The sequence below is a fragment of the Schistocerca piceifrons genome, chromosome 6, assembly GCF_021461385.2.
Source record: "Schistocerca piceifrons isolate TAMUIC-IGC-003096 chromosome 6, iqSchPice1.1, whole genome shotgun sequence".
Taxonomy (NCBI): Eukaryota; Metazoa; Arthropoda; class Insecta; order Orthoptera; family Acrididae; genus Schistocerca; species Schistocerca piceifrons.
Window position 1 is genome coordinate 37240535 of NC_060143.1, and position 15808 is coordinate 37256342.

Consider the following 15808-nt stretch of genomic DNA (forward strand, 5'->3'; position numbering starts at 1 on the left):
CAGATGATGCATTTATCTACAATGAAGTACTGTCTGAAAGAAGCTGCACAAATATTCAGCCAGATCTTGATCAGACAACTAACTTTAAATGTTCAGAAATGTAAAATTATGTGCTTCAGAAACGAAAACGACCTAGTATCCTAGGACTATAATATCAATAAATCACTGTCGGACTCGTCCAACTCAGCAAAATACATGGGTGTAACACTTTGTAGGGACTGAAATGGAATGATCACATAGGTTCAGTTGTGGGTAAAGCATACGGTAGACTTAGGTATATTGGTAGAATACTGGGGAAGTGCAATCAGTCAACAAAGGAGATTGCTTACAATTCACTGCAACCGGTTCTAGAATACTGCTCAGTTGTGTGGGACCCGTACCAAATAGGACTAACAGGAGATATTGATTGTATGAAGAGAAAGGTAAACGAATGGTCACAGGTTTATTTGATCCGTGGGAGAGAGTCACAGAGATACTAAAGGAACTGAACTGGCAGACTCTTGAAGAAATACGTGAACTATTCCGACGAAGTTTATTAACATAGTTTGAAAAACCGGCTTTACATGAACTCTAGGAATATACTACATCTTCCTATGTATTACTCACATAGGGATCGTGAGGATAAGATTAGAATAATTACAGCTCGCACAGCAGCTTTCAAACAATCATTCTTCCTGCGCTACATAGGTGAAAGGGACGGGAGAAAATCCTAATAAATGGTACACTGGAAGGTACTTCACGATGGTTTGCAGAGTATATAAGTAGATTATCATGCACCACTTAACAGCAGATTGGAGGCTGTATCGAAAGCTTTGCACGTTCGACTACATTTCTAAGATGTCCCACTCAGGGTAGTTGACTGCAGTGTTTAACACCGAGACGGGAAAGTATGAGAAAGTTGCAAGGCGAAGTTACTCGTGGGTGACGAAATGTCACAACTTTCCTAAACCTCGAAGTAAATATCGTAATTATCTAAAATGTCAAGTGCTTATTAAAAATACTTATTATTTTATGGGTCAGTTGTTACTTTCATTTTATGTGCTAGTAACAACGCACTAAAACGATGTCCACGAGCGTAAATACCTCCGTTATTGCCAGAAGTTAATAACACGGGTACCCCCGCGTCGCTTGCAGAAACAGACTTCTGGACTCGGCTGAAGGTCGTTGTGGTTGTATCGTTCGGAGTTCGAAAATTTAGACTCGGGTTCACGCTAGGAGTGTGTAACCTCCCCGCAGAAATTTTGTTAAATAAAAATGGAAACGGAGCCAAATATAACCTCCCAACAAAATAATGTTTAATAAAAAATATGAAATGGAGCCAAGCTTAAACTCCCCACACAAAAATTAATGAATGAAAATTGTCCATGAACCACACAATAATATTAATTGAATAATGAACCATGAACGAAATGTAACCTCCTAACAGAAATAATAATATCTGGTAAATTTTATAAGGACAGCAGCGCTGACCTTCGGCCATGTATTCTGAATAACAAAAGCAAAATTCTTACCTCAATAAAAACTGCAACTATATCTGCTCTTGTTTATCGACACAGCTTCGTGCAATGCTGGCGTATATATATATATTTTGATTCTTGGAAGGAATGCATAGGAAATATTCTTTAAATTGAAATGAATGCTTTTTCTTCAAAAGAGTGGAAAAATTCTTTAAATTGAAATGAATGCTTTTCTTTAAAAGAGTTACTTTATAAAAAAAATTATTATTGGGGTATTTTTTCTGAACAAATTAATTTACAATTAACATACATTATTAGATATGCGAAAGGCTGCTTCTTTACCTTCTACAACAATACTCATCCTCCAGAGTCCTGACCAGAGTCGCGAGCAGAGCACACAGCCGACGCATGCCGACTCCCGCAGACTACTACTGTCCACTCGCTACTGTATCCGACTGACTACTACTGCAGACTCGCGCAGACTAGCCCAGACTGACTTCTACTGTCGACTCGCGCAGACTAGCACAGACACGCGACAAGCCACAACTAACAATAAACTACTCTCTGGTCAGAGATTCTGTCATGCCTCGCCCATCGCCGGCGAAGCATACACCTTACAAGTGTTACGCAGTAGGGTCATCGTTACTACTGCTCGTATACCGCAAGTATCAGTGTCCCATCGAGGACGAATAAAAGTGAAATCAGTCTGTTCTTTCGGCTACTTTGATTGACAATAAGAATTTCCAACAACGCTGGTTTTATTCACTTGTAATGAAATGAATCTATATATGTAGTGGGGTCCTGTTGTTGTCCCTCACGAAATTACCTGTCTCTAAAGAAAGATTGCTGTAATGTGTCATGATAAGCCAGCCCGGTTAGCCGCGTGGTCTAACTCGCTGCTTCCCGAGCGGGAAGGCGTGCCGGTCCCCGGCACGAATCCTCCCGGCGGATTAATGTCGAGATCCGAGTGCCGGCCAGCCTGTGAACGATTTTTAAGGCGGTTTTCCATCTGCCTCGGAGAATGCGGGCTGGTTCCCCTTGTTCCGCCTCAGTTATACTATGTCGGCGATTGTTGTGCATACACTGTCTCCGCGTATGCGTACACCATAATCACTCTACCGCACAAACATTTGGGGTTACACTCCTCTGGTATGAGACGTTCCTGGCGGCGATTGGGGGTGGGGGGGTGGGGCGAATCGCATGAAGTTAATAAGAATATCATAGAAGAAAAAGAAAACATTAAGAAGAAAATTTGGCGCCGGTGAGACCTGACAAGGACGACCGTAGACAATAGAAACGAGAAACTGTATAAGAAAGTGAAGGAGTACGTTGGTACCACAAGAAACTGCTGATTTAGACACTTTTCATTAGTAGCACAAGAGTGAAAAAGACAGTAAAGGAATTCAAGTAATGGCTGAACTAACGGGAGACATATCTTTCAGAAATCATATAAAATTTCCAATGCAAGAGAAAAACGGAGGACAGACGAAATGGGAAGCAAAGAAAAGGGAAAATAAGAGAAAAAATTGCTTTATTCTGAAGTCTTCCTTAACTTTCTTCATGTGACTACTGTTGTGACTTGGCAAGACAGCCAAGTCACTATGAGGTGAAGCCGAAAGGCACGCGTTAAGCTCACGCAGGATGGCGTGAGGTCTGGAAAATGACAAGGTCTTTATAGTAGCAAAAATAGTACGTAGCTTCTGGAATACTTAACTTTAATCCATAATTGGTGAACATCGGTCTGACGGTACATGCATCACAAGATAAATAGCAATTGATAATGGCACCTTGCTAGGTCGTAGCAAATGACGTAGCTGAAAGCTATGCTAACTATCGTCTCGGCAAATGAGAGCGTAATTTGTCAGTGAACCATCGCTAACAAAGTCGGCTGTACAACTGGGGCGAGTGCTAGGAAGTCTCCCTAGACCTGCCGTGTGGCGGCGCTCGGTCTGCAATCACTGATAGTGGCGACACGCGGGTCCGACGTATACTACCGGACCGCGGCCGATTTAAAGGCTACCACCTAGCAAGTGTGGTGTCTGGCGGTGACACCACAACTACAGTTTCATTACCATCATCAGGCAATACTACCATCAAAAATAGCACATCGCGTAACAATAGTACCTCTGGCAGCAAGGGGTAAGATCCTGCCTATATTTTAAGATTGCACTTTTCTTGGATACTTTTTACCGGGTGCTTATAATTAAATTTTCCTTATTTGGCAAGTTATACCACGGAAACTAATTATCGACCAGTAGCAAAGTTGGTGGCATTAATGTCCAGAGTATGGGGTGCACGAATTTCCATGAATCACAGCGCCACAGTACACTACTGACTATGGTCACCAGGTGGCGTAATGAGTCATAGTGATTCATAGTCTCACACGACTGACCAATCGCAATGCACTTGACGTGTGAGCATGTGCTTGGACTAAAGGAGCAGGACATTATTGGTGAAGCTCTATTATCAAAACAACAGTAATGCTGCAGCTACACTTCGACAATATGGTCGGCTGAAAGGATTTCGGAAGGGTGCCCTTTATCCATTTCCTGTGCGGAGCATGACGAACATGTTCGAATCAACTGGGAACCTCCCCATCGCACCCCCCCTCAGATTTAGTTATAAGTTGGCACAGTGGATAGGCCTTGAAAAACTGAAAACAGATCAATTGAGAAAACAGGAAGAAGTTGTGTGGAACTGTGAAAAAATGAGCAAAATATACAAACTGAATGTTCATGGGAAGATAGGCAACGTCAAGGACAATAACAACGCAGGAGCGCCGTTGTCTCGTGGTAACGTGAGCAGCTGCGGAACGAAAGGTCCTTGGTTTAAATCTTCCATCGAGTGAAAAGTTTAATTTTTTATTTTCAGTTTATGTGACAAACTCTTATGTTTTCATCACTTTTTTGGGAGTGATTATCACATCCACAAGAAAACCTAAATCGGGCAAGGTAGAAGAATCTTTTTACCCATTCGCCAAGTGTAGAAGTTAGGTGGGTCGACAACATATTCCTGTCATGTGACGCACATGCCGTCACCAGTGTCGTATAGAATATGTGTTTTCCTGTGGAGGAATCGGTTAACCTATGACCTTGCGACCAAATGTTTGCGGTTCCAATTGGAGAGGCACGTCCTTTCGTCTACTAATCGCACGGTTTTGCAAAGCGGTCGCAAAACACAGACATTAAACTTATTACAGTGAACAAAGACGTCAATGAACGAACGGACAGATAATAACTACGCAAAAATAAATAAAATCAAATTTTCATTTGAGGGAAGCTTTGAACGAAGGACCTCTCGTTCAGCAGCTGCTCACGCTACCACGAGACCACGACGCTCCTGTGCTCGTTTTGTCCATGATGTTGCCTATGCGGCCCGTGGACTACTCAGTTTGTATGTTTTGCTTGTTTTTTGACAGTTCCACGCAACTTCTTCCTGTTTTCTCGATTGATCTGTGTTCAGTTTATCAAGGCCTATCCACTGTGCCAACTTATATCTAAATCTGAGGGGGGTGCGGTGGGGAGGTTCCCTTGTGAGTGTCGCACCGGGAAGCGGCCGACGACCGGTTGCACTACAGGTGGTTGATGAAATCGCTGTTGCTATGGCAGACAATGCTGCGCGCAAGTCCCGATCGTCAGGCAGTGCGCGTGCTGTGTCACGATAGTAGAAATCCTATGGACCACTTATGAACAGACGAAGCTCATTTTGCTCTCATGGGTGAGATGAACACACAGTATTGCCGAATGTGGAGATTTTGGAACACGTATTGTGTTCGAGTATAATGACTTTTCTGGAGACTAGAAATCTACTCTGTAGGAATCAGCATGGGTTTCGAAAAAGACGGTCATGTGAAACCCAGCTCGCGCTATTCGTCCACGAGACTCAGAGGGCCATAGACACGGGTTCACAGGTAGATGCCGTGTTTCTTGACTTCCGCAAGGCGTTCGATGCAGTTCTCCACAGTCGTTTAATGAACAAAGTAAGAGCGTATGGACCATCAGACCAATTGTGTGATTGGATTGAGGAGTTCCTAGATAACAGGAAGCAGCATGTCATTCTCAATGGAGAGAAGTCTTCCGAAGTAAGAATGATTTCAGGTGTGCCGCAGGGGAGTGTCATAGGACCGTTGCTATTCACAATATACATAAATGACCTTGTGGATGACATCGGAAGTTCGCTGAGGCTTTTTGCAGATGATGCTGTGGTGTATCGAGAGGTTGTAACAATGGAAAATTGTACTGAAATGTAGGAGGATCTGCAGCGAATTGGCGCATGGTGCAGGGAATGGCAATTGAATCTCAATTTAGACAAGTGTAATGTGCTGCGAATACACAGAAAGATAGATCCTTTATCATTTAGCTACAAAATAGCAGGTCAGCAACTGGAAGCAGTTAATACCATAAATTATCTGGGAGTACGCATTAGGAGTGATTTAAAATGGAATGATCATATAATGTTGATCGTCGGTAAAGCAGACGCCAGACTGAGATTCGTTGGAAGAATCCTAAGGAAATGCAATCCGAAAACAAAGGAAGTAGGTTACAGTACGCTTGTTCGCCCACTGCTTGAATACTGCTCAGCAGTGTGGGATCCGTACCAGATAGGGTTGATAGAAGATATAGAGAAGATCCAACGGAGAGCAGCGCGCTTCGTTACAGGATCATTTAGTAATCGCGAAAGCGTTACGGAGACGATAGATAAACTCCAGTGGAAGACTCTGCAGGAGAGACGCTCAGTAGCTCGGTACGGGCTTTTGTCAAAGTTTCGAGAACGTACCTTCACCGAAGAGTCAAGCAGTATATTGCTCCCTCCTACGTGTATCTCGCGAAGAGACCATGAGGATAAAATCAGAGAGATTAGAGCCCACACAGAGGCATACCGACAATCCTTCTTTCCACGAACAATACGAGAGTGGAATAGAAGGGAGAACCGATAGAGGTACTCAAGGTACCCTCCGCCACACACCGTCAGGTGTCTTGCGGAGTATGGATGTAGATGTAGATGTAGATGTAGAGTCATTGTGCATGAAGTTCCTCTGTATGGTGAATGTTTCACAGTATGCATGAAGTTCCTCTGTACGGTGATCGTGTCGCCGAATTGTATGGCTTCACGGTTACGTTCGTCATTGGCCCATTCTTTCTTGAACAGGTTGGTGCTCGAGGACCAAAGACGTGTAGCGTGAGTGGCCAGTGTTACTGCGATATGCTTCGCCAGCATGTCATACCCGCCCTGCAGGAGAGAGACGCAGTAAGCTCAACAGTAATCATGCAAGATGGGGCCCCACTGCACACCGCCTGCTTCTCCGAAAGACATTTGGAAATGATCGAATTATCAACCAATGGTTTTCAAATGCTTGGCAGGCACGACCACCTGATCTCACTCCCTGTGATTGCTCGTTGTGGGCTACCTGAAGGACAGGGTTTACCAGGGGAACATCCACACGCATGCAGCATGCCATGAGAGGTAGCCAGAATATCTACGGACATGCTTCGTTCTGTGGTGCAGCATGCAATCCTGCGCTTTCAGACTCTTCTGGACACTGACAGGCACCATACTCAGCAAGTTTTATAGCAGTAATGTAACCATTATCTAATAGTATATGTACCGTAGCAGCACATTAAAAGTGTGGTATCACCGCCAGACACCACACTTGTTAGGTGGTAGCCTTTAAATCGGCCGCGGACCGCTAGTATACGTCGGACCCGCGTGTCGCCACTGTCAGTGACTGCAGACCGAGCGCCACCACACGGCAGGTCTAGAGAGACGTCCTAGCACTCGCCCCAGTTGTACAGCCGACTTTGCTAGCGATGCTACACTGACCAATACGCTCTCATTTGCCGAGACGATAGTTAGCACAGCCTTAGCTACGTCATTTGCTACGACCTAGCAAGGCGCCATTACCAGTTATATTGAGATTATATTAATGTCTAAACAAGAACGATGTTCTCCAATTGTGGATTAAAGTTAAGTATTCCAAGAACAACGTTCTTTTCTTTATGGGATAATTACTTTACCTTGTTCCAGACCTCACGCCAATCTGCGTGAGCTCAAAAGCTTGCATTTCGGCCTCCTCTAGCAACACGGTGCTGGCTCTTCTGCCAACACTTCAAAAAGTATTTCAATTGGATATATTCTGCATTATTTCTCTTCCGCATGTACTTGACATAAATGCTACTAAGTTTAGTATTCGTACGGTAAATACACTCCTGGAAATGGAAAAAAGAACACATTGACACCATTGTGTCAGACCCACCATACTTGCTCCGGACACTGCGAGAGGGCTGTACAAGCAATGATCACACGCACGGCACAGCGGACACACCAGGAACCGCGGTGTTGGCCGTCGAATGGCGCTAGCTGCGCAGCATTTGTGCACCGCCGCCGTCAGTGTCAGCCAGTTTGCCGTGGCATACGGAGCTCCATCGCAGTCTTTAACACTGGTAGCATGCCGCGACAGCGTGGACGTGAACCGTATGTGCAGTTGACGGACTTTGAGCGTGGGCGTATAGTGGGCATGCGGGAGGCCGGGTGGACGTACCGCCGAATTGCTCAACACGTGGGGCGTGAGGTCTCCACAGTACCTTGATGTTGTCGCCAGTGGTCGGCGGAAGGTGCACGTGCCCGTCGACCTGGGACCGGACCGCAGCGACGCACGGATGCACGCCAAGACCGCAGGATCCTACGCAGTGCCGTAGGGGACCGCACCGCCACTTCCCAGCAAATTAGGGACACTGTTTGTTGCTACTGGGGTATCGGCGAGGACCATTCGCAACCGTCTCCATGAAGCTGGGCTACGGTCCCGCACACCGTTAGGCCGTCTTCCGCTCACGCCCCAACATCGTGCAGCCCGCCCCCAGTGGTGTCGCGACAGGCGTGAATGGAGGGACGAATGGAGTCGTCTTCAGCGATGAGAGTCGCTTCTGCCTTGGTGCCAATGATGGTCGTATGCGTGTTTGGCGCCGTGCAGGTGAGCGCCACAATCAGGACTGCATACGACCGAGGCACACAGGGCCAACACCCGACATCATGGTGTGGGGAGCGATCTCCTACACCGGCCGTACACCACAGGTGATCGTCGAGGGGACACTGAATAGTGCACGGTACATCCAAACCGTCATCGAACCCATCGTTCTACCATTCCTAGACCGGCAAGGGAACTTGCTGTTCCAACAGGACAATGCACGTCCGCATGTATCCCGTGCCACCCAACGTGCTCTAGAAGGTGTAAGTCAACTACCCTGGCCAGCAAGATCTCCGGATCTGTCCCCCATTGAGGATGTTTGGGACTGGATGAAGCGTCGTCTCACGCGGTCTGCACGTCCAGCACGAACGCTGGTCCAACTGAGGCGCCAGGTGGAAATGGCATGGCAAGCCGTTCCACAGGACTACATCCAGCATCTCTACGATCGTCTCCATGGGAGAATAGCAGCCTGCATTGCTGCGAAAGGTGGATATACACTGTACTAGTGCCGACATTGTGCATGCTCTGTTGCCTGTGTCTATGTGGCTGTGGTTCTGTCAGTGTGATCATGTGATGTATCTGACCCCAGGAATGTGTCAATAAAGTTTCCCCTTCCTGGGACAATGAATTCACGGTGTTCTTATTTCAATTTCCAGGAGTGTATTACAGAGAAGGCCGGCCCACAAATTAATACCAAATCACTGCTGGTGAGCACGAGGTCGAATACCTCGTGGATTCACATGTGCCCAGACATGCTATTCGTGGATATTTGAATGTCGGTACACATTCCCTAGCAGCGACGCCGACACAAGAGCTTACGTCAGCACAACAACAAAATGTTCCATAAGATTAGACGTTAACTTCGGAGACCATATATTCCTTAGCGAAATATATTTGTTTTGGTGTACTACTAAATTCTGGAGAGGCTAAATACTGAATGAATTTAATAACCTTACTAATAAACACTTGAGATTCATGGTTCAAATGGCTCTGAGCACTATAGGACTTAACATCTGTGGTCATCAGTCCCCTAGAACTTAGAACTACTTAAACCTAACTAACCTAAGGACATCACACATATCCATGCCCGAGGCAGGATTCGAACCTGCGACCGTATGGGTCACGCGGTTCCAGACTGAAGCGCCTAGAACCGCACGGCCACGCCGGCCGGCTGAGATTCATGACTGGAATTATAACACAATTAATATTTCGTGGATCTCTACTGTAAATATGTCTCTACTGTAACTATGTCGCAACTCATTGTTTTATAATGACGGGGCAAACTCCCGAAAATTATTTTATTCAAATTTGACGGAAATGTTTCGTAAAGAAATGACATCGTGGAATACCTTAAATTGCTGCTGAGTTTCTTCTTTGTCGTTCGAGCGGTTTCGGTCAAAGTTCATTATCCAGAGCAGAGTTTTTTGCCAGGAAAAGTTGCATACATATACCAAAAGTACAATTTCAGAAATGCGGTATTTGAAAACAATGTTTAGATATGCCGAGGTAGATGTGTGTAAAGTCAGGTACACACAAAAAAAATCGATAGCGGTTTAGGTGTTACATGTTGTCGTTTATAAAATTTATAAAAGGTGTGGAAGACCTCAACAAAAAAAAATTTCTTTCCTGAAGAGTATCTTAACCTTATGCCCACAAGGTGGGGTGGAAAACCTCCCGCACGTCCTATCTACCTAAGTTCGCATGCGCAATGTAGCTCAAGTGTTATCTCCAGCTAGTGTATCCTAGCCTGTCACGGTCACAGTATTGGAGGGGTCACCCGCTCCGTGCTAAGAATTACCCGGGTGGGAGTCCACCCGACCTTGTTATTAACGTCCTCTTGAAACTACCTTGTGGGCAGAGCGCTATGTGCACTGTGCTACTTTCGATTGACGATGGTACCGAAACCAGCAGTCGTTTGACAATATAAAAGAGCGACTGTACACTAAAACAACCATTTTTTCTGATTGTGATGCACACTTCTCCAACCGACAGTACGCTAGGAATATTTGAAAAGGGGAGACGTATTCTCTAGAGGAACGGAGGGTTCCAAATGATTGGAAAAGAGCACAGGTAGTTTCAGTTTTCAAGAAGGGTCGTCGAGCAGATGCGCAAAACTATAGGCCCTATATCTCTGACATCGATCTGTTGAAGAATTTTAGAACATGTTTTTTGCTCGCGTGTCATATCATTTCTGGAAACCCAGAATCTACTCTGTAGGAATCAACATGGATTCCGGAAACAGCGATCGTGTGAGACCCAACTCGCTTTATTTGTTCATGTGACTCAGAAAATATTAGATACAGGCTCCCAGGTAGATGCCATTTTCCTTGACTTCCGGAAGGCGTTCGATACAGTTCCGCACTGTCGCCTGATAAACAAAGTAAGAGCCTAAGGAATATCAGACCAGCTGTGTGGTTGGATTGAAGAGTTTTTAGCAAACAGAACACAGCATGTTGTTATCAATGGAGCGACGTCTATAGACGTTAAAGTAACCGCTGGCGTGCCACAGGGGAGTGTTATGGGACCATTGCTTTTCACAATATATATAAATGACCTAGTAGATAGTGTCGGAAATTCCATGCGGCTTTTCGCGGATGATGCTGTAGTATACAGAGAAGTTGCAGCATTAGAAAATTGCAGCGAAATGCAGGAAGATCTGCAGCGGATAGGCACTTGGTGCAGGGAGTGGCAACTGACCCTTAACATAGGCAAATGTAATGTATTGCGAATACATAGAAAGAAGGATCCTTTATTGTATGATTATATGATAGCGGAACAAACACTGGTAGCAGTTACTTCTGTAAAATATCTGGGAGTATGCGTGCGGAACGATTTGAAGTGGAATGATCATATAAAATTAAGGCGAGTGTCATGTTGAGATTCATTGGGAGACTCCTTAGAAAATGTGTCCATCAACAAAGAAGATGGGTTACAAAACAATCGTTCGACCTATACTTGAGTATTGCTCAACAGTGTGGGACCCGTACCAGGTCAGGTTGACAGAGGAGATAGAGAAGATCCAAAGAAGAGCGGCGCGTTTCGTCACAGGGTTATTTGGTAAGCGTGATAGCGTAACGGAGATGTTTAGAAAACTCAGGTGGCAGACTCTGCAAGAGAGGCGCTCTGCATAGCGGTGTAGCTTGCTGTCCAGGTTTCGAGAAGGTGCGTTTCTGGATGAGGTATCGCATATATTGCTTCCCCCTACTTATACTTCCCGAGGAGATCACGAATGTAAGAGAGAAAAAAACGGCTCTGAGCACTATGGGACTTAACATCTGAGGTCATCAGTCCCCTAGAACTTAGAACTACTTAAATCTAACTAACCTAATCACACACATCCATGCCCGAGGCAGGATTCGAACCTGCGACCGTAGTGGTCGCGCGGTTCCAGACTGTAGCGCCTAGAACCGCTCGGCCACTTCGGCCGGCAAAATTAGAGAGATCCGAGCGCGCACGGAGGCCTTCCGGCAGTCGTTCTTCCCGCGAACCATACGCGAGTGGAACAGGAAAGGGAGGTAATGACAGTGGCACGTAAAGTGCCCTCCGCCACACACCGTTGGGTGACTTGCGGAGTATAAATGTAGATGTAGATTCGAAAGCTATAAAGGAAGGTACAAAAGACGAAAATGAACGATCTTGTTTATTCTACCTGGTCGCTAGAAGGCTCAGTTTCAAGTGGGGAGAGGAAGAAGTGAATCTACAGAAATACTATAGAGCGCCTTATTAGAACCCAAGGGCCTGGAGTCAAAACGAACAGCTCTAGTGTTGGCACGAGGATAGCGCTTAGGAACACACGCCATTTGACTGTCTAGACAGGGTACGTCAGAGCTGGAAACCGATGACATCACTTTCCGCCGTCTGGTTGCCCAACTAGTGCTAGAACTACGAATTTAGTGCGCTAGAGATATTCGCGAGTCGTCGATGTGATTCGGCGACACGGTAAACAACGTCTAGACATGTTTTTAGCGCCGGTTGCTGCAAGAGTCTAGACGCGCGCCGTTGCAAACAGGACACAATTACGAGCCGCAGGTCGCGGCGCGGAGCGGCGGCAACGGCCGGGCCCGCGGCCACACGTGTGTGCCGGCAACTAGACACAACCCAACTCGTCCGCCCTGCGGTTTTCCCGAGAGGTGAGCTGAAACACCACTTACCTTTCCAGCTCCTTCTTCTACTCAGGGATTTTCCCGTTTGGTGATCTCTGCTGCCTCGTGTTCTTTGTTCTTTCGAAATCAGTTATTCCACCCTAAATGACAAGCGGACTGGACGAAAAATGTGTCGTGCCTTAGGAGACATGACGCCAACTAACTCAGATTAAATTAATGGATGGAAATTTTTGTTACCAATAATTATTAATATTATTAGCCCGGTGGAAGTTTTATGTTAAAAATTATTCGGTAACATCTACTAACAATTAATACCGTGATACTCCTGTATGAAACAGACAAATTACGTCATCTTGCCGCTGAATCTGCATAAATACATGAATTTTTGCTTCCAGCAAATACTTTAATAATTCAAAAGAAATACTGAGGTTTTTTCTTTTTTCCTTTTTTTTTCAACTGAATGATCAGGATGGGTTTGGTCAATAAGCCTTAAGCGATGTAATAAATGAAAGGTACCAATGAAAGCTTTAAATTTACTATATTCTGAAAAATAACGATTCAAACACTGCAGCCGGCCGTAGTGGCCGAGCGGTTCTAGGCGCTACAGTCTGGAACCGCGCGACCGCTACGGTCGCAGGTTCGAATCCTGCCTCGGGCATGGATGTGTGTGATGTCCTTAGGTTAGTTAGGTTCAAGTAGTTCTAAGTCTAGGAGACTGATGACCTCAGATGTTAAGTCCCATAGCGCTCAGAGCCATTTGAGCCAAGCACTGCAAAACTTTACCTAGGCCTTTCTTTTTCTTCGAAAGTTTGATTAGCAAAAACTTTAATTGTTCCACAACGTATTTAATCAATAATCACGTATCTGGTCACGACGAAGATGCGAATGTTTTTTTCAATGTATGCATACACAAATTTGACAAAATCCCTCCAGTGCGCATGCGAGCAACAGCTACGCACAGCAAAAAGGCGAATCGACAAAAATCCTCGAGCAATACCAAAATCTCCTGTGGTGAATGCTGGCACGGTCAGGGCAGGCTGCGACCTCTCCAGACGCATGGCTTCCCTCTACGCCAGGCTGTGCCCGAATACCCTCAACAATTGTTCGTCGCTACCGTTAGCGATAATAATATCTCAGACTCAGAGAGTTTGTGTATGCACGCGACAGCAGAATCAATAGCCAACCTTACGCAAAAAAAAGAAAGATATGAACGTCCAACTTTTTAGTGTCAAGCAGTAAAGGGCACAACAACCAGTAGCAAATAATATTTATTACAATTTATTACATATCCAGATTTCGGTCACTGTGTGGCCATCTTCAGTGCAGTAAATGTAAGTTAACCTCTTCACTCCTGAGATTTAAAAAAAATTTGCAGGAAAATTTTCTTTTCATATTTTCAGCAAAGTAATAAACAATCATGACACAAGCCCAAATGAATATTATTTTGATGACTCACTAAGGCATAAATGGAGGGCCACATCGAAAGTACATTCAATTGTCAGGCAGCCTTTTATGTAAAGTTTTATGGAAGTGAAACGATATACAGTTTAGGCAAGAAGACAATAGAAGCTTTTGAAATATGGTGCTACACAAGAATAATGAATATTAGATGTGCAGATGACGTAACTATTGAAGAGGTAAAGAACAGAGTCCGGGAAAAAATAAATTTGTGGCAGAACATAACTAGAAGAAGGGATCGGTTGGTATGATACATTCTGAGACATCAGGGGTCACCAGTTTAGTGCTGGAAAGAAACGGGCGGGGGAAATCGTTGAAGGACACCATGAGATAAATACAATAAGCAGATTCAGAAGGATGTAGGTTCTAGTAATTTCTCGGAGATGAAGAGGGTTGCACAGGGTAGAGTAGCATTGAGAGCTAAGTCAAAACAGTCTTCGGACTGCAGACCACAACAAACTAAACTAAACTCCTCGCTCAATGGTACCGAACGGCCACCATGTCATCCTCAGCCCATAGGCGTCACTGGATGCGGATATGGAGGGGCATGTGGTCAGCACACCGCTCTCCCGGCCGTGTGTCAGTTTCCGAGACCGGAGCCGCTACGTCTCAATCAAGTAGCTCCTCAATTTGCCTCATTAGCGCTGAGTGCACCCCGCTTGCCAATAGCTCTCGGCAGACTGGATGGTCAACCATCCAAGTGCTAGCCCAGCCCGATAGAGCTTAACCTCCGTTTTCTGACGGCAAACGGTACAACAACAACAACAACAACAACAATATAATTATTTGTTTACATCTACGATTAGTACCGTGCATCACTTGCCGAAAATTTGAGAAGTGCAAGAACAGATGATTTAGTAGCTATAACAGCAACAAATTCAAACAATTATGAAAACGTCATAATTTACACAATATAATATCAAAGTGTGCAATAACTTTTATCAAAACTTCTCGTAGAATGTGGGGGTTTCAGGAAGTAAGTTACACGTTATTATGCCAAGCCAAGAAAGTTTTATTAAATGCTGCACTGCACATCGAAGTGACACAGGTACATGACACTATTTTTGTAAAACCGTCACCAAGTCTCCGTAAACAACGGTCGGAACTTTCTACCAATCCCTCAGTTCCTCAGTGACAGAAATCCACTCATTGATCACGGAACCGTTCGAGATCTGGTGCGTGAACGTTGCAAAATGTATTTCGCCCCAGAAGTTCTTTCTACTTGCCGAGAAGATGGAAATCGCGTGGTACAACATCTGGACTGTGTGGCGGATGCTTCCAAACCTCCCACCGGAAACGTAGAAGGAAAGCTTTTGTTGTGCCCGCCGTGTTGGGTGTACGTTCTCCTGCAGGAGAATAACGCCTTTGCTTACGGCGAATCTGTCTGTAATTTAGACGTTTTGCCCACAACAACCGTACTGTCCCGCGTACTTTAACTTGGAGTAAGTTTTAAGTCGCCTGCCATTTCATTCGCAAATTGCGATGTACCTGTTACCCGTACCGCATCAAATATGTGTCTGCAGGAGACGTGGAACACGTACTCTCTTCTCACAATGAGCAACTCCTTGTGCACGATGGTCTTAGAGCGGGACGACACGTGTAACTTAGTTTCTAAACTCCCCTGGCACTACGATTGTGAACACAGGCGTGCGGATTATGGCGAGCAAGTCTTGCCTTGATGGACTTTCTTTCGTTTCCTGGTTCTTCCTGTAGAGTCATAAACTGTGTGCTATTTAGATAAGAGGCTTCCGCGGCTGGTGTCAATGACATAAAAATCCTTTCTTTCAGGTAATCTTATAAAATGGACTTTAAGACAAGAAAAGAGTGAC